Genomic DNA, 19929 nt, shown 5'->3' on the forward strand with positions numbered 1-19929 from the left:
ATATGGTCAGTGGTCGAATAATTGTTCCTAAAGCCCACTTGCTCATGGCCAATCAAATTTGAGTCGTTTGCCCAATGGGATAGCTTAGACAGCAAAAATTTTGCATAGATTTTCCCGATGATAGACAAAAGGCTGATGTTCCGATAGTTCTCCGGGGCAGCAGGGGGACCCTTTTTATGGACTGGCACGATCACGGCCTCCTTCCATGACCTAGGGATAAGCCCCGTAGAATTAATTGCGTCAAAGACTTTGGCCAGGATTTCAGCCCACCACCTCGGATGCGCAACAATAGCCTCAGCAGGGACTAGATCCGGCCCAGGGGCTTTGCCCATTTTCAGATCTAATATTAAGTTCATTATCAGGTCTGGGTCGGTAGAGGGCCACAAAGGTAGATGGTCAGCTCGGAATTCCGTGGGTGAGTTGGATTCCTCTGCCAAGGAGAAATATTTACTCAAGAATTGTTCCCATGTGGGCGCAGGGATAATCGTCAGTGGGTACTTCCTTCCTCTTTGGTTTATCAAAGCCCAGAATTCCTGTGGTCTGCGGGATCTAGAAGCCGCAATCAAGGCTCGCCAACGCTTTAAATACCACTCACATTTGGCCAGCTTTAAAGTCTGTTTGTATGTTCTTTTGGCTTCACATACACTGGATAACCCTGATGTTCCCCAGATCCCTGGCAGAGGACTGGGAAGGATAAAAGCCCAAGGTCTTTAAAATGCCTGAGCCAAGGTCTACTCACATCTGAAACATAAATAAGTTGTAGCCAATTTTAATCCCATAGCACGTTGTCTTGAGTCATTATTCCACACGGGGGCCACCCAGGGTTTGGGGGACTCCGCCTGTCCACACAAAGCTGTGGTCAATTTAAAGATCTCATAATGTTGTCTTGCCCAGTTTGTTCACCTTCCTTAGTTTAGGCCTTGCTCCCTGGGGAGGGGTCACTGCAAGTGGGTCCTCAATCAATTCTATTTTTCTGGCTACACTAACAGAATCATACCCAAGCTTTGGTTAATTCTCTGAGCAATTCACAAACTCCCATCTCTTGCGCCACAGGATATAACTACTGTTAAAAATACATGTGGGGAAAAGAAAGATAAAGATAACAGAAATATAACTTTTAAAAAATGTTGTAAAAATTGGTCAGGTTTTGTTTTGTTTTTTAACAACAGCAACAGGAACTGATTATTGTGTCATTATTGTGCTGGGACCCTCAGAAACAATAAATCATAAAATTGTAGAGTTGGAAATGGGCCCAAGGGTCATCTAGTCCAACCCCCTGCCATGTAGGAATCTCAGCTAAATAATCCATGGCAGATGGCCACCCAACCTCTGCTTAAAAACCTCCAAGGAAGGAGAGTCCACAACCTCCCAAGGGAGAACGTTCCACTGTCAAACAGCTCTTACTGCCAGAAGATTCTTCCTGATGTTTAGTCAGAATCTCATTTCTTGTAACATGAAGCCATTGGTTCGAGTCCTGCCCTCCAGAGCAGAAGAAAACAAGTTTATTCCCTCTTAATCTCATATTTCCAAGGCTAAATGTAGATAGCTCTTTCAACCATTCCTTGGCTTCCAGACCCTTGAAGATCTTGGTTGCCCTCCTCTGCACATGTTCCAGCTTGTCAACATCCTTCTTAGACAGTGGTGCCCAGAATTGGACGTGGTATTCCAGGTGTGGTCTGACCAAGGCAGAATTCAGTGGTACTATTACTTCCCTTGATCTGGACACTAGACTTCTGTGGATGCAGCCTAGAATAGCATTAGCTCTTTTTTGTTGGGGCATCACACTGTTGACTCGTGTTAAGATTGTGTTCCACTATCCTTTTCACATGTCCTACTAGTAAGCCAGGTGTCCCCCATCCTATATTTGTGCATATGGTTCTTCCTGCCGAAGTGCAGAAAATTACATTTGTCCCTGTTGAAATCATTTTGTTAGCTTGCACCCAGTTCTTCAATCTGTTAAGACCATTTTGAATTCTGATGTTGTCTTCTGCGGCATTAGTTATCCCTCTCTGTTTGGTGTCATCTGCAAATTTGATGAGAATCCTTTCAAGTTCTTTAGCCAAGTCATTTATAAAGATGTTGAACAACAACAGGCCCAGAGGAATTTGTGAAAAGCCTGCTGAAATCAAGATTCACTATGTACACAGCATTCCCCTGATCCACCAAGCATGTAACAGAAAGAAAGAAAGAAAGAAAGAAAGAAAGAAAGAAAGAAAGAAAGAAAGAAAGAAAGAAAGAAAGAAATTAGTCTGACATGACTTATTTTTGAGGAACCCATGTTGGGTCTTAGTAATCACAGCATCCTTTTCTAAGTGCTCACAGACTGACTGTTGAATTATCTGTCCTAGGATATTTCCTGGAACCAATGTTGAGTTCATGAATCAGTAGTTAATTGGGTCTTCTTTTCCCATCTGCCCATCCACCCAGCTGGAGGGTGCCTGAGAAGGTTGCAACAGGTGGGATGAGGTTTGTTCCGGCAGTGCACCTTACGCACAGCCCTGCCCCTAGCGGCTTCGCTGCTGTTCCTCACCTTTTCAAGATGGGGAGAATATTTGCCTGCCTCCAGTCTGCTGGGACCTCACCTGTTCTCCAAGAATTTTCAAAGATCATAGACAAAGGCTCTGAAATTACATCCGCAAGTTCCTTTAGTACCCTTGGATGCAGCTCATCAAGTCACAGAGATTTGAATTCATATAAAGTAGCTGGGTGTTCCCTTATTACCTCTTTTCCTATCTTGGGCTCCTTACATAATTTATTCTGTTATCAGCAGGTTGGGCTTTGCTTTGCTTTTGAGTGAAAACAGAGGTTTGCAGGTGTTGAGTAGTTCTGCCTTCTCTATTTCTCCCAATAGCATTTCTCTGTCTTCTCTACGCAGAGGACCTAGTATTTGCTTGTTATTCCTTTTGCTTCAGGCATAGCTGAAGAAACCTTTATTATTATTTCTATCCTCTCTTGCAAGCTTGAGCTCATTCTGACCTTTAGCCTGCCTGATGTTCCCCCTGCAACTGTTGGCTACTCGTGTATACTTCTCCTTTGTGACTTCCCCTTTCTTCCATTTCTTATACATCCCCTTCTTAACTCTCAGCTCATCTGAAGCTCCTTATGCAGCCTCAATGGTTTCTTTAGCTGCCTCCCAATTTTCTTTCTTGTTGGAATTATCTGAATTTGGGCCTTCAATATTTCTCCTTTTAGAAACACCTTGGATGTGCATCATGGATGCCCTGCTCTTTGACCATTTCTGATCATGGGATCTCACCCAGTAGCTCCTTAAACTTTTTGAAATTGGCCTTCTTAATGTCCAGAGTGCCTGTCCAACTACACTCAGCTTTCTCTTTCCTTTGTATTATGAAACCCAGGAGGACATGATTACTTTCCCCAAGTACGTCTACTTCATCAATCAGTTCCTCCCTGTTGGTGAGGTCCAAGTCCAAAATAGATGATCCCCTTGTTGATTCTTCCACCTTCTGGGAAATGTAATTGCTGGACCTTGCCAACTATATTTCTCCTTTTTGAATATTTGGCAATACAGTGGTACCTCAGGTTACAGACACTTCAGGTTACAGACGCTTCAGGTTACAGACTCCACTAACCTAGAAATAGTACCTTGGGTTGAGAACTTTGCTTCAGGATGAGAACAGAAATCATGCAGCAGTGGCGTGGCGGCAGCGGGAGGCCCTATTAGATAAAGTGGTACCTCAGGTTAAGAACAGTTTCAGGTTAAGAATGGACCTCCAAAACGAATTAAGTTCTTAACCCGAGGTACCACTGTATGCTCTTCCAAGTCTTCCGCCTGGTTTGGTGGTCTATATAGCAGATACCCACAGTAAGGTCACTGTTTCTCTCTCCTACAGTTTTTACCCAAATACTCTCAATCTGCTTTCCATGCTCCAGGTTGTGAGTTTCTTCATAAATTTACACATCCTTTACATATAATGCTATTTCTCCTTCTTTCTTGTTTGGTCTATCCTTTTTGAATGGGTTATACCCCTCGATTCCTACATTCCAGTCATGAATCTCATCCCATCAGGTTTCAGTAATGCATACCAGGTTTGCCACCCTATATTAAAAGCTCCATTTCATCTTGCTTGTTTCCCATACTCTGTGCATTTGTGTAGAGACAACTGAAACTATGTCATTCCCTCCAGCTGATTCCTTCTTGTAGTTTCTTGCCCTTTAGAGATGATGTTTCTCTTAATGCTTTATCTCTCCCTCCCCTCACCCAGGTCTGGCACTTCACCCCACCCTACTCAGTTAAGCTTGCTTGTCTCTTAAGTAAGCTCCCACTTTTATCACTCATTGCCAGCCTATATTGTCCACTTACCCAGGGACCTTCTCCTCAGTTCACCAGTTTTCAGAATGGTGGAGCATCCTGGCAAAGGAAACATATGCAGCCTTCCCCCAAGATGATTTGTCCCCTGGCAGCCTTGGATTGCTCAGGACTGTCTCAATCTGGATCTGGGATACATGATGGCTGTAGCTCAGAGCACCAGCTTTGCATGCAGAATGTCCCAAGTTCAAGTCCCAGGATCTGCAGCTAGAACTGGGGGAAAAACCCATTTGAACCTTGGAAAGTTGTTGCTAGTCAGGGTAGACAATACTAAACTAGATGGATCAACGGCCTCGCTCAGTATAAGACCACTCCCCAAAGCTTGGGGAGCAGACAAAGATCTGCAATGGGAATATATTTCAGCTGGCAGAAGTGGGCCTTAGGCAAGAATCTTTTCATTTCTTTTTAATGAGCTTTTTCCCTGTTAATATTGGCACAATTCATATCAAATCAAATAAGGTTCCCAGGTTCGCACTGACTTCTGAAAAAGTCTTAGATTTACAAATGGACACTCAACGAGTCAAAGAGCAAAAATACCCCTCCCCCTCAAAAAAAAAAGTCAAATGCTGTATGGTTGCTCACAAGAAGAACTAGAGAGATGTAGTTCAGGGCAGAAAGCAAACAACTGGGAGCAGCAGAGTGGAGTAAAAGCAGCAAGACATTGCAAGGACTGTGGGAAGAGGTAGAAGTGCCAAGCAAATACAGTCTCTTTGCAGCTTTTCTAATAACATAGGAAGATCCCTGTTGAGACTAAAGGACAATTTAGTCCAGGCATAGGCAAACTCGGCCTTCCAGATATTTTGTGACTAGAATTCCCATCATCCCTAACCACTGGTCCTGTTAGCTAGGGATGATGGGAGTTGTAGTCCCAAAACATCTGGAGGGCCGAGTTTGCCTATGCCTAATGTTGTCCAACATCTAGCACCCGAACAGATACTTCTGAGTAGCCCCCAAAGAGGGCATGAAGGTGACAGCACTCCCTGGTTGTTTGTCCCCAGGAAGAGGTATTCTGGCTATATATATGCATGATACTTCTCTCATGTGTATTGATGATGCTGTTTTGTCTGTATAAACGATGGCATTCACAGCCTGAACATCAGAACTCTGGGAGGGGGTCATTAAAAACAAAATCAAAAGACAGCCAAGAATAAAATCCACTTCAGAACACAAGCATCTCATTAGGTCTTGGGGTCTGAGCCTCTAATGGCACAGCAAGCTTTTCACCAATTCTTCTACCGCAGAGCTAAAGAGTTGTGTAGCATTTGACTCAAACCTAGGACTCAGCTATTTTGGCAAAGCACTTTATATGTGTTGTTTATGCATTCTAACACTGTGACATCAGATGGCGCTGTGGAGTTCCGTTTTTGCTAACCCAATTTCTCATACAAAGTTTGCAACGCGTTTAACTGAAATGCTTCTTTGATGTGTCTAGATCCAGCCCTGAATTAAACATGTAGTATTTGCTCTGTAGTCAAATATTGCCTCATTTCACCCTACACTTCTGCAGTTCAGAACTGCAATCATGAAGTTATTTATTTGACATTCCCTTTTTAAGAACAAGCTCTTTACATGAATTTACAGTGCTAACATGTAATCCTATTATTTTGAATGGTGGGTTTTTTTTAAAAAAAAGGAAAAGAAAGAAAGGGCGGGGAGAAAGAAATTGACATATTTTCAAGACCTGTCTTTGGCTTACAACTCGCTAATGAGGGATATTTTGTTTTTATTTCATGTCTGTGGGAGGGAGGCTGCCAACTCTTCAAGGTTAGTCCCTGCTGTGTTTGTTAAATGCTGCATGGAGCACAACTTGGTAGGTTCAGACAGTAATTGCCTGTCAAAGCAGGGGGCACTGTCCTGACAATGCTCCCTTCTCCAGCGCTCCTTGGCATTGCTTGTAATCATTACCAGCTTCTATTCCACCTTCAAACCCAGGACCAGTGGAGTTTCTCCCAGGGATGCATCGCTATCAAAGAGGGCTAGCTTTGCTTCAGAACCAGCAGGGTATTTCTCCAATAAATGTAAAGTGGGGTTGGATGAGGCAGGAGGGGTGTGAGAGGAAAGAGAGGAGGACCCCAAACTACTCCATGAGCATGGTGTGTGTGTGTGCAGCGTGTGTGTATACATCTTCATGCATACTCCGTTCAAAGCTGAGCCTGGGGTTATTTATCATTAGGGCCATTGCAATAACTCAGCAATTTCATTTTTTGTAGCGCAGTGGTAGAGCATATGCATGAAGAGCAGCCCAGGATAAGCCCCCTGCATTGCCAGCCAAAATAATCTCAGGGAGTTGGGCTAAGAAAGGGACGCTGACCTAAAAGAGAGGTTGGATGGCCATATGTCATGGATGCTTTAGCAGGGGGTGGACTTGATGACCCTTGGGTTGCCTTCCAACTCTACAACTCACTCCAATCCCCTTGCTCAGGATGAGACCCACACACGGCAATGTCCGTAAAGGTAAAGGGACCCCTGACTGTTAGGTCCAGTCGTGGATGACTCTGGGGTTGCGGCGCCCATCTCACTTTACTTGCCAAGGGAGCTGGCGTACAGCTTCCAGGTCATGTGGCCAGCATGACTAACCCGCTTCTGGCGAACCAGAGCAGCGCATGGAAACACCATTTGCCTTCCCGCCGGAGTGGTACCTATTTATGTACTTGCACTTTGATGTGCTTTCGAACTGCTAGGTTGGCAGGAGCAGGGACTGAACAATGGGAGCTCACTCCATTGCGGGAATTCGAACCACTGACCTTCTGATCGGCAAGCCCTAGGCTCCATGGTTTAGACCACAGCACCACCTGCGTCCCAACTATGTCCATACCATTCCTCAAAAGGAGAGTCAAGGGGGCATGTCAATTTTTGAGACAACATGTTAGCTTATGCCCAGCCAAGTACCATAGAGCTGTGCTTTGAACTTCAGAACAATGTAACCTGATCTATGTTTAAGCTTTTGGGAATAAAACCTTTGGCAATATTTGAGTCCAGAGTCCAAGTACATCACCTATGTACTTGGGTGGGGTTTGCAGCATTGCATAGCGCTCTCCCCCCCCCCCAATCTCATCTCTGAATTCCTTGCATGAGGAATTTCTGCAGGGGCCTGATTGCTCCACCTACCTTTGCCTCTCATTCCTCCCACCTCTGACGTGTGGCCATCTTGTTATACCGCCATCCATCCATTTGTTGATGGGTGATTGTGGTTGTTATACAGAGTCCTACACAGGAGACTTTTTTGTTGACACTTTGAGTGTATCTTTACATTTGCTTTTTCAGATAAAGATCTAGGATGAGATAACTGCACAGGGCCATATGCCCTTATTCTTTTTATCCGGGCTCCAGAGAACCAAAACAATATGATCAGTGGCTCACTAAGGCAGAAGTAAGTCTGATGGATGTCTCAGGGATAGCCAAACTGATTGGACATCTTTGCTGATGATTTCTTTTTCTTCTGGAATTGTGTTAAGGATCTCGACAAATTAACCACAGGTAATGTATTGCATATGGCCGCAGCTTTCCCTTGTTTGCAGGAAATCTCTAACAGCTGCATTGTTTATCCATCCAATATGTTTATCACAGATGTTGCTGTCTGGCACAATTAAGTGGTTAAGAATATTCTCTTCCCTCCTACTAAGCCCCTGTTGATCCTTTCACCTACCAAGCAGATTACATTCTCACTGAGCTGCATCCATCCCCGCCCCCATCCTTGTCTCATATACATGCATATCAGTGTGCATTATTAAAAGTAATTTTCAGAGTAGACCCATTGGATTGTATTCACCACGGGACTACTCAGGAACCGCCATGAATCCTAGTAGTCCATCTAATAGGTGGACTAGTGGCGGAGTCTCCTTCTTTGGAGGTCTTTAAGCAGAGGCTTGACAACCATATGTCAGGAGTGCTCTGATGGTGATTCCTGCTTGGCAGGGGGTTGGACTCGATGGCCCTTGTGGTCTCTTCCAACTCTATGATTCTATGATAATTGGAAATACTTCTATGATGATCTGAGGTGCCCTCCTTCCTACCTCAGCTGCAGCCACAGTGCTACTCAAGAGCCATCTTGCCACAAGTGGAGCAGATGTCTAGTTTTCAAAAGGTTGCTGTTTCCTTACTTTCCTCACAGCTTCTCTTAGCTATTCTTATTATACCAGTTTTCATTGATATTTATTGTTCCTCTGTAAATCACTTTGTGAGGTTTGCCTGAAAAGCAATGTATTATGGAAATTTTGAATGAGTAAATAAATATCCCATAACATGTTACATAATATGGTACTTAACTTCAGAGTGCTTTGGGAAATTTCTTCGTGGCAGGAAAACATGAAGTGCAATTACCAATAATAATAATAATAATAATAATAATAAATAATTTAATCACTAATTTTCCCCCTTTGATTGGCAGGTTGTGTCCATACCTGGAACTCTAAAAAGTAAAAATGGAAATGTGACTACCAGTGGAGGCTGACCCATTAGAACTAATGGGAGCACTGCCTTATCAGCCTCAAGCTGCCCTTAGCCAGACCCCACCACCACCTTCCTTCTTAATTAAAACAAGTTCTAGGAAAGGGGTGCCAACTTGAAACCCCACCCCACATAATCAGTAACATGATGTTCATCCACTTTGCAGGGGCCCTCCCCTCAAATATTTTTTGGGGGGCTGAAGGGGCCTTGGCCCTGAGAAGTTGGCTCCTATGGTCCAAGGGGTGTCTCTGTCTGTCAGCTTCTTCTTCCTTAGTCTGCGTCGCTTCTTCTAGAACCTTCCAGACAAATTATTGAAATCACAGAATGAAAACTGAGACGCGTGAGAAAAGGTCTAAGGAAGTGAAGGCTGGAACAGGGAGGCTATGTTTGCAAGAGAACCATGAGAGAAAGACAGAATGACACACATGTAGGAGTTATTACTATATAGTGTTGAGAACAAAGGAAGGAGGAAAATATAAGAAAGTTGCTATGCCTCGTGATTAAATCAGCAGAAGCTAGCCAAAGGAAGTACTGCCATATGCAGACTCAACTGACTCCTTGTTCCCTTTGCTTGTAAAGGCCTGTGCCTTTTTACTTGCTGGATGAGGTTGTGTCACACTGGTCTTGCAATGCCTAAATAAATGTCCTGTTTGGCTGACAATTGGTATCTGGAATCTATTGGTTGTACATTACTATGGATCTCCCTGTCTTCTACCTTACCAGTACCAATAAATGTTTTTAAATAAATAAATACTGCTCAGAATGGGAGAACCCACTGAAATCAAAGGATCTAAATTGGTCATTCCCATTAATTTCATTGAGTCTCCTCTGATTGTGATCAACATTGGATGCAATCCATTATTCAGATGTGATTTTTTTTTTGCACGGGCTATTCTTTGAACATGGGAATGGGACAGAACAAGAGTATTAGTGAACATCTGAAAGTGAATGAAGTGCAAACATACTTACTGAGATTATTCAGTTCATCCCTACTGCATTATACTGTTGGAAACTGATGGGAACTAATCTATTTTCCTTCATTTATTGTGAACATGAGGATGGGTGAAAAATGTTTATGTTGTACTTAATACATACTTACCTAATTTGCACTTATTGGACCAATGAGTGAACCAGAATGCAGATATCCTTCAAAATATGCATATCTCTGAACTTTCTGATGCAGTTCACCTATCAAAGTATTCTACACACACACACACACACACACACACACACACACTTAGACACACATACAGTGCTTTTTTCTGGCAGCACAATGGTACTCAGTAACAGCACCTCTTTCTCCAGAATCTTGTGATAAGATAAACAGAGGGTGGGGAGAGCAAGTAAGCAACTGGGGCTAAAAGGGGGATTGCAAAAAGCAGGAGGCTGGAGCAAGGAAAAGGAGGCCCTTGTTTGGGGGTGTAGTTGCTGCTCAGAGTCAACAGGTTTCACTGTTCCTCCTCTGTTGTTCCTCCATGTTGTGCACTCCCTCCCTGGACTTGCTGCTATGCCATTGCCTTGCTATGCCATGAGTGCCGCTATCCTTTTGTCTCTGCTTGCGCTTTCCATGTCTGCAGAGAGAGGTGGGGAGGGGGAGAGAGGGAAAGAAGGGGGAGGAGGCAGCAGCATTCTGTGGCTGGGGCAAGCCTTAGAAGCAACTTTGGATGGTGTGGCTGGGAGAAGGGGAAGGTAGGAGAAGGGCAGAATCCTGGGTGGGTGTGAAGAGCAGGTGGTTCAAGGTGGGGAAGAGGTTGAAGAAGGGGAAGGGACAGGCAAAGTGAGGCTTTAAGTAATTGAGGGGGGACAGGAGAGAGAGTATGAGAGAGAGAAAGAGAAGGGGGGAGGATCATGGTGAGTACCAGCATCTTTTTTTCCCGTAGAAAAAGCACTATAAATATACATATGAAAAGTGTGCACATAAATGTGTCTGTTATTGACAATAAAGTACAGAAATGCATTATAGCAGGGTATGTTGCCTGCAAAAACATGAATATTGGGCAAACGTTGCATACAAAATACCTGTATTAGGAGAAATGCAAATGAGTTTTTGTACTGATGTGTAAAAAACAACAACAAACAGGCAACTAGACCTTAAGACTGGGGGGGGGGGATGTGGAACTGAGCGAAACTGAAATGGACAGATCTCGCCCTTCCTACTGGATGTGAATCTTTCACTCATCCCTAAGGGGGGAAAGTAGGCTCTCAGTGACATTTGTCTAATGTCTAGTGACAACTGAAACATACTTACTCCCCTTCCCTATCACTACTATTGAGCTGCAGAGTGGAGTAGTCTTTGAGTTCTGTCAATATGGCACAATGCATTTGGGATAGGTGATTTGCCATGGCGGCAATTAAACCGTGCATTTGCCTCTGCCCTTGGCCCAGTTGCCTCTCCTGGCAGCAGCCTGAATGGAAAACTGTTGTCACCTTAACATCCACTTCTGTTGTGGTTGCACTAATTTATTTCCTATGCCTCATATTCCTGGAATGAGAGGAGTTATTTATGGCACATTGGCAAAACACTTTACATTTACAGGGGGCCATGAATTTCCCTAATGGCTTTTTTTGTGGCAATTTAATCTGCTTCCACTATGAGGCATTTTACAATGACAATTAAATTATTATTTTTATTGTCATTTCTGCAAAAAAAACCCATCCAGATACATTTAAAAATAAACACCTAATAACATTCTTAATATTTATCAACATATCAGAAGTATCACTGCGTTGCCTCTTTGGCTGTAAATATTTCACTGTAGTGTTCAGCAAATCTTTGCTATGAACTCTCAACATTCTTAATTAACTTCCACAGTAAATTTAGGAGGCGAGTCCTCTTTCGCAATCCAGCTCCCCCTTGCACATTTCAGTGCCTCTGAAAGCTACACTGTTTGAAGAGTGGGTTTATTGCATGCAAACTATTGTGCCAATGCTTAATATTTAAAGACTCTTAAATTTGATGCATGGTGCTGGCAAAGAGCGGGGGCACTATCGCCATGCAGGAAGGCACTGACTTTAGCATTCTAATGTCCCAACCTTAAGAGGGGGGTAAACTTTTAAATTGCTATTGGTCAGCAGCCGAAGGGGGAAGAAATGATCAAAAAAGTGTCAAGTGTGTTAATTTACACTCCATTAAATTAATTTTCGTGCTGGCATGCTGAGTAGCTAATTTTCAAGGCTAAATATCTCCGCTGTTTCAAAACACTTCTATATCAAAATACCCAATAGGAGGCATGTGTTTGGGTTCTCCACCCCCCTCCCACTTCATAGCAGGAGGGAGAAATTTAAGGCCTGATCAACATAAGTTTTGTTTTGTTTCTTTGTTTTGTTTAAATCACTTGGATCTCTCTTCCCAATGCGATAGCTCCCAGGTACTTGCTGAAAAACTGAGAAAATTGTTGTTGTTGTTGTTGCTGTAGATGACCTTAGAGGGGTTTTTCCCTTGTTCACAGCGGGGAGACCTTGGGGTCTCAAATTTCAGTGGTGTGGTGCTGTGCAGTGCCAAAACTTGCCCTCCCCTCCTCTCACTCTCCATTCTAAATCATACCTGTGGTGCCCCCAATGGCTCCATGCCCAGTGAAACTGACCCAGTTGACTCCCCTAAATCCATCTCTATTGATAGACACTATTGACATCTCACTTTGAAAGAGTAATCATTATAATTGGGGATTGGAAACCTGTGACCCTCCAAATGTTGTTGGACTCCAACTCCCATCATCCCCAGCAAGCATGGCTAACCTCTGGAGGACCACAGGATTCCTGACTCTGTCTAGAATCTTAATATTGAAGTATGCATTGGGCTGTGGGTATCTTTGAAGTTTGTGGGGTTCAGGTACATAAGAAACTGCCTATGTGCCTCTGATCCATTTAGCTCACTATTGTCTACACTGACTGGCAGGTTACTGACTCTCCAGGTTTCACTCCAGGTTTTCATCTCACTTGGAGATGCCGGAAAATAAACGCAGGGCCTTTTGCATGCAAATCATATGCTCTCCCACTGAGCTATGGTCCTTCCCCTAAAAATAAAGTGAGACTCTCGTTCCCATGGTTCTGAATGATGGGTTGAACTGAACAGGAAACTGCTTCATGCCAAGTTTGATCACTGGTCCATCTGACTCAGAAGTATGTGTGCTGTCTGGTAGTGGCTCACAGAATTTCAGACAGTAAACTTTGACTGTTGTGCTTGGAGAAATAAACATCATTTAAGCTGGGATGGATTGATCAATATATTTCTGACCTGAGACCATTTAACATGTTTTTTACTCAGGAGTCTGTTTTGCGCCATTTCTGCAGAAATAGTTTTGGGGGCGGGATGTAGAGAAATTCATATTTAAATTTGAATTGTACCTTTCTCTAAAAGTACACATTCCTAAAAGTGTTTTATCCTAGCATATGCAATTTTAAAAGCATTTGATACATTTTTGAGCCAATAACTATATTGCAAAATTCAGAGAGGTGTGAAATCCAAAAGATAATTACTTTCCAATACATGTATTAGTCCAAGAGGTGCAGATTAGGTCAGTTTGTTCAAAAAAATGCAGGCTGAACAAAATTCTCCTGCATCCTTAGATATAAGAACAGAAAATTACAAGTTTCATTTCCTTCTTTAAAAGAAAAAGACGGTCCCAGCACAATAAGCAGAGATCTGAAACAATGCAACACTTGTTTAGAAAGATTTTCTTTTCAACAAAAAAGGAGCCCTCTTGGGCTTTGTTCTCATTTCATTGTCATTTTGTTCAACCTTCAGAAGGGTGAAAATTACCAGGAAGAGACCTCCACCCTCAGGCTGATTCTTAAGATGAAATGCTTGAAAAGCGCCCCCTGCAGCTTTCGCTAGCCAGAAATTTTGAAGTCTGCAAAACCCAAATGCAGCTTGATGGAACCTGGAGTGAACAGAACACTTGGGTTGCATATGGAAATTTATAATGCAAAACAGCCAATAGCATTTAAAAGCTATTTTTGTGTGGCTCTCATTTTTTCTATTTATGAGTTGTATCCAACTACATTTTTCTCAGAGTAGAGCCACTGGAATTTATAGACTGATTTACAGAATAATCCTAACCACAGAGAACTGGTGTAACTTATCCCCATTCCTTTAAAAAAACACCTGTTTATTAGACTATTATTTTTAAAGAAAATTTTAAAAATCAAATAGAATAGGTGCAACAATCTAAAAATATGTTATTAACATAACAGGAGTAAGACAGCTCAGTAACTATATATAATTTTAATCTTTATACTGTCTTTCTTATTTATGTTTTATTTACAGGGTTTCAGGGTGAAAAAAGAACAAATGTAAAAGTGGACAGAGCATACAACATTCCTCGCTCTAGGCAAGCAAGAGCCCTGAACAGAGTTCAAAGACATCTTCCGGCCAGGCATCGACACTCAAGAAAAGCAGTCTGGAGAGAGGTGTTGCCTGGGAGAGTCAATGTGGCTGGGGAGGGGTATGATTTGGGTAGAGTCCCATGAGTCAGATAAAGAGGCCTGCAGGGCCGCATCCAACCCTGCCTGAGGCTTCCCACCCTTGGCTAGAGATGCTGAAAGTTGCCTTCAGCCAAGATTTGGCTCATCCAGCCCAGTACTGACTGGTCATGGCTCTCCAGGACTTACCCACCCATACCAGGAGATGCCATGGATTGAAGTAGTATCTTCTGTTTTTATTTTGGGCTCGAGAATCTAAAAGAAGGTGCATCACCCTTTGTTCCATCCTGCACACAGCTTCTTTCCCTTTAATGTTACCTTTCCTCGCTTAAAGGCAGGGACCTTTGTGAGCTACATTTGTTGCCTGAAAAAAAGGCAGAATAAAATATTTATTAACAAGTTTTCAAGCATTTGGAATATTTATCAGGGACAAAGGTTAAAAGATTTCACAGATGTTGAGGCTCTTGAATACATATTCAGCATCCTGTTTGCCTCGTTCCCAACTATTAATCAAGAACTGTCGAGAATCATGCGGACAGCCCATTCAAAAAGTCTGATGATCTTTGTCTGTGGGCAAAAAGGATCACCTCCTAAGCAGTACTTAAATGGCTTTCAGTCAATGCAAATGCACAACTTGTCTGATTGCCATGAAGAATGACCAAATCACAATGGAAATCAGGAAACCTAATTACTCCCAGGACTAAGGAGTGATGCAAAGAAGCTTGATCACCACAAAGTTAGAGAAACACGTGCTGAGAGTGGTGGGAAGATGGGAAAGAAATGGTTCCTGTACAGGTTAAGACTAGGCTGGTGACACTGCTGGGCTAAACCAGGGGTAAGGAATATTGTTCGGACTGAAGGCTGCATTCCCTTCTGGGCAATTTTCTAAGGGCATTGGAGAGTGCAGGGTGGAGCCCTAGGCAAAGGGGTTGGAGCACAAATGCAAGACTTCCCTTTGTACAGTAGGCTACTTTCCACAAACACACACTCACACAACTCTCTCTATTCTCCGTCCAGGCAAGCAAAAGGCATTGTCTGAGTTCAAGGACAAAATATTTCAACCAGGCAAAAATATTCAAAGAGTGGTCAAAGCAGTGACAGTAAAGGGTGTGGACTATGGAGGTGGGCCTAGAGGGTTTCATCCCCCTCCCTACTGCCAGGAGCCCCACTGCCAACTTCCCTCTCTCCTGGGCTAGGCAGCAGTCTGCAAAACTCTGATGCTCAACATTCTACCTCACCAAAACATCAAGGTCTCATCCATTGTGCTTTCAAGGCAGGACTATGGACAGAGTACTGCTCAGTAGAATGATAAGGAGAGACCCCCCCCCCCACAATGATGGCTTTCCACAATTTGAAGCGAGTGAGGTGAAACACAGTATCATCTAAAAGGGGTGGGACCTCATACAACCATTGACTCCAGAGTGTTGGGCCATAGGACTCCCCTTGGCGATGTGGGAAAAGGGGCCAGCTGTGTAAACACATGTTTTGCAGTGTTCCTATATTTCTGACTGACCCTATCTTGCCTCAGACCCCAACACGGGGCTGAGAGGGATACATGCCCAATGCCTAAGCCAAGGTTTCCTACATCTGAAATTCAATAAAGTTGTGGCCAATTTTAATCCCAAAATATGTTGCCTGTGTTTTCCTTGATTGAGACCTGGCTTCCAGGATGGGGGTGGACTGCACCTGGGCATGCAAAACAATTAACACATCTTTATAAGAACTCCCAAAGAATGGCAGTGCCAAAGAATGCTACTGCACAATTGCACTCATTTCACACGCTAGCAAGGTTATGCTTAAAATTCTACAAGGAAGGCTCAAGCAGTATGTGGACCGAGAACTCCCAGAAGTGCAAGCTGGATTTAGAAGAGGCAGAGGAACCAGAGACCAAATTGCAAACATGTGTGGGTTATGGAGAAAGCTAGAGAGTTCCAGAAAGACATCTACTTCTGCTTCATTGACTATGCAAAAGCCTTTGACTGTGTCGACCACAGCAAACTATGGCAAGTTCTTAAAGAAATGGGAGTGCCTGATCACCTCATCTGTCTCCTGAGAAATCTCTATGTGGGACAAGAAGCTACCGTTAGAGCTGGATATGGAACAACTGATTGGTTCAAAATTGGGAAAGGAGTACGGCAAGGCTGTATATTGTCCCCCTGCTTATTTAACTTATATGCATAATTCATCATGCGAAAGGCTGGGTGGGTGAATCCCTAGCCGGAATTAAGATTGCTGGAAGAAATATCAACAACCTCAGATATGCAGATAACAAAACCTTGATGGCAGAAAGTGAGGAGGAATTAAAGAACCTTTTATTGAGGGTGAAAGAGGAGAGCGCAAAATATGGTCTGAAGCTCAGCATCAAAAAAACGAAGATTATGGCCACTGGTCCCATCACCTCCTGGCAAACAGAAGGGGAAGAAATGGAGGCAGTGAGAGATTTTACTTTCTTGGGCTCCATGATCACTGCAGATGGTGACAGCAGCCACAAAATTAAAAGATGCCTGCTTCTTGGGAGAAAAGCAATGACAAACCTAGACAGCATCTTAAGTAGAGACATCACCTTGCCAACAAAGGTCCGTATAGTAAAAGCTATGATTTTCCCAGTAGTGATGTATGGAAGTGAAAGCTTGACCATAAAGAAGGCTGATCACCGAAGAATTGATGCTTTTGAATTATGGTGCTGGAGGAGACTCTTGAGAGTCCCATGGACTGCAAGAAGATCAAACTGATCCATTCTGAAGGAAATCAGCCCTGAGTGCTCACTGGAAGGACAGATCGGGAAGCTGAGGCTCCAATACTTTGGCCACTTCATGAGAAGAGAAGACTCGCTGGAAAAGACCCTGATGTTGGGAAAGATGGAGGGCACAAGGAGAAGGGGATGACAGAGGACGAGATGGTTGGACAGTGTTCTCGAAGCTACCAGCATGAGTTTGACCAAACTGTGGGAGGCAGTGGAAGACAGAAGTGCCTGGCGTGCTCTGGTCCATGGGGTCACGAAGAGTTGGACACAACTAAATGACTAAACAACAACAACAGTAAGAATTCTAATACAGGCACTGGAATAATGATCTCAAATTAAAAGGCTTGTTGGAAGAGGAATGTGCCAGAAAAACAACACCTGTCTAATATTCAGGGCAGGAAATTCCAAAGGGTGGGTAGCACAACACTACATTAAGTAAAATGGACATATGATAAGATCACATCTGCAAGAGTCCCTAACCTGCAGAGCACAGTAATTGATTGGATGAGACTAACTCTCAGGTATCCTTGGTCCCAACCCATGCAGGACTTTATGAACCAAAACTAGGACCTTGAACTCTGCACTGAAATCGTCCTTTACCTAGGTTTGCCATACACCCGGAATTTCCCAGACATAGTCAGAATACAGCAGTCGGAAGCAGTGTCTGGATGGAAATCACTGGAATGTCCATGAAAATCTGGACATATGGCAATCATCCATATCAAAAGTTCAAAAACTTAATTGTGAAATTTTGCCAAAAAAAGGTCAACAATTTTTGTGTCCAGATTTTCACCTTTTGAAATATGGCAACCCTATAATAAGCTTGAATTTAGGAAGGACCACGTCATTGAGTCAGAGACTGAAGAGTGAGATTGGGTTTTTGGACTCTGAGCTCCATGCCTCTGAACCAGAGGCCGGTGAGCAGGATACCACTGGATCAAATTCAATGCATGTAAAGGTGAACCTATCAAATTCACACTTTCTGAAACAATATAAGAACCAAAGCAGTTATTCTTTCAAAATTCACAGCTATCCCAATTTTGCAATATAGCTTTTCAACCAATGTTTACAAAAATGATTATGGCAGGGGAAAGTGTGCATATATTGGTGGAAATAGCACACACACACATTATATTACAGGAAAGTGTCTGTAAAATGTAGATATTAGTCAATACCACATAGAAAAGGTGTGTTTAGTAGGCAAAAATTGTTATGAAATGTTGGTGACTTTTCACGAGAATTGAACAAATTGCTGCAAATTGTGGAGAACCGAATTTAAGACCTGAAAAATTAACAGATTCTTCAACCCCCACCCCTAGCACCTGAGTCTTTAGACCAAGAGCTGGAACCCCCCACAGACACTGTTCTGAACAACCTCATCTCCCTACTACTCTCAGCCGCCCACTCAGTGCACTGAGTCAGGATACCAAGCAGCAAACAAATCCATCTGCAGCCCAGGGTTTTTGCCCTTGAAGAACTGTCATACTTTGGAGAAGTTGAATGGAGGCAGAGGTTCAAAAGTCCTCAATCCAACTCCAACCTTGTTGCCCTATGGTTCTTCTGCAAGACTAGAACAGGATGCATACTACTCACAGGTACGCTAAAATTCCGGATTTCTCAATTGCTTTCTCTCGGCAACCATCACTTCTTTACTTAGGCGGAGACTTTAAAATGAACAAGGAAGTCCATTTTACATAGAATGTTGCAACATCTTTTAGTCCTTCTTGGTGCCTGTGTGACTCTCAGATATCCCTATAGCACACACCAGTCACAGCTGTGACCACTCATTGGCTGAAATCAGTGGAAGGGGGGGTAGAATATCATTTCTTACACAGCAATTGGTTAGAATTGTGCCTGCACATTTGCTTTGTACCTCCTGTTCTACAAAGAGTAGGCACTTACTTTAAAAAATAAAGATAAAAGATAAGACAACTCAGCATCTGAGCTCTGCGCTGGCATGGGGCCTGGTGAAATAGTACTCCCTGTTCTTCATTCTCAGCTTGCCTGTCTAGGGATCAGTGCAACAATAAAAACATATATAACAACCAATTTCAAGTCTAACACAGATACAGAGTAGGAAATAACAATAAAAATGTTCACTTCCAAAGCTTGTTGGAAATGAAGGTCTTCAAGAGGCACTGAAAAGCAGACTTGACAGCAAGACTTGATTTGAATACAGAATCTATAAATAAGCTTACGCAAGAGAACTCTGCCACACGTCAAATTGCGGAGGAAGCCAGAACTATTGCTGGAGAGACTCAGGAAAAATTAGAACCGATTGCCAGGAAGGTCTATGACCACGATGCAACTCTGGCACTGTGGGAACTACAAAGAAAAGAAAGGAATCTGAAATTACGATCAATTCCAGAGGACGAAGGAGACAATCTCACGGACTTTTTAACGAAGGAGTTTGCTGATGCTTGGGAAGACTTAGAGGAAGACGAAATCAAAATCACAACGGCATTCAGACTGGGCAGAAGACAGAATAGAAAGGTACCGAGAGACTGCTTGATCACCTTGAGATCGAAGGAGGAAAGAGACAAAATATTAAGACTGCATTTTGAAAAGGCCTTACAAATTGGGAATTCACCGATACAGATCTTTAAAGATATCCCTAAACATATTCTGGACTTGAGAGCTTCTTATAAGGACCTGGTTTACCTGCTCAAGAAGAACAACATTCATTTTAGGTGGGAATTCCCACAGGGACTGTCCTTTGACTATAGGGGGAAGAAGGTGAAAATAAAGACGACACAGGATAAAGACAGCTTCCTGCATAAAAATCAAGAAGATCTACAGAAAGGAACTGTAGACCCAATTGCTGAGCAAAGGAGTGTAATAGATATCTTGAACCTCTCATTTGGACAGAACCTTCCACCACCAACAGAGGAGGAACAACAATTGGGAGCAGTTGGAGGAATACCAGAAAAATAACAAGATGGCCCTGCAATTCCTTAGCTGGAATTGTAATGGGATGAACATGCCTTTGAAG

The sequence above is a fragment of the Podarcis vaucheri genome (genome assembly GCF_965113315.1).
Source record: "Podarcis vaucheri genome assembly, chromosome: Z".
NCBI classification, from domain to species: Eukaryota; Metazoa; Chordata; class Lepidosauria; order Squamata; family Lacertidae; genus Podarcis; species Podarcis vaucheri.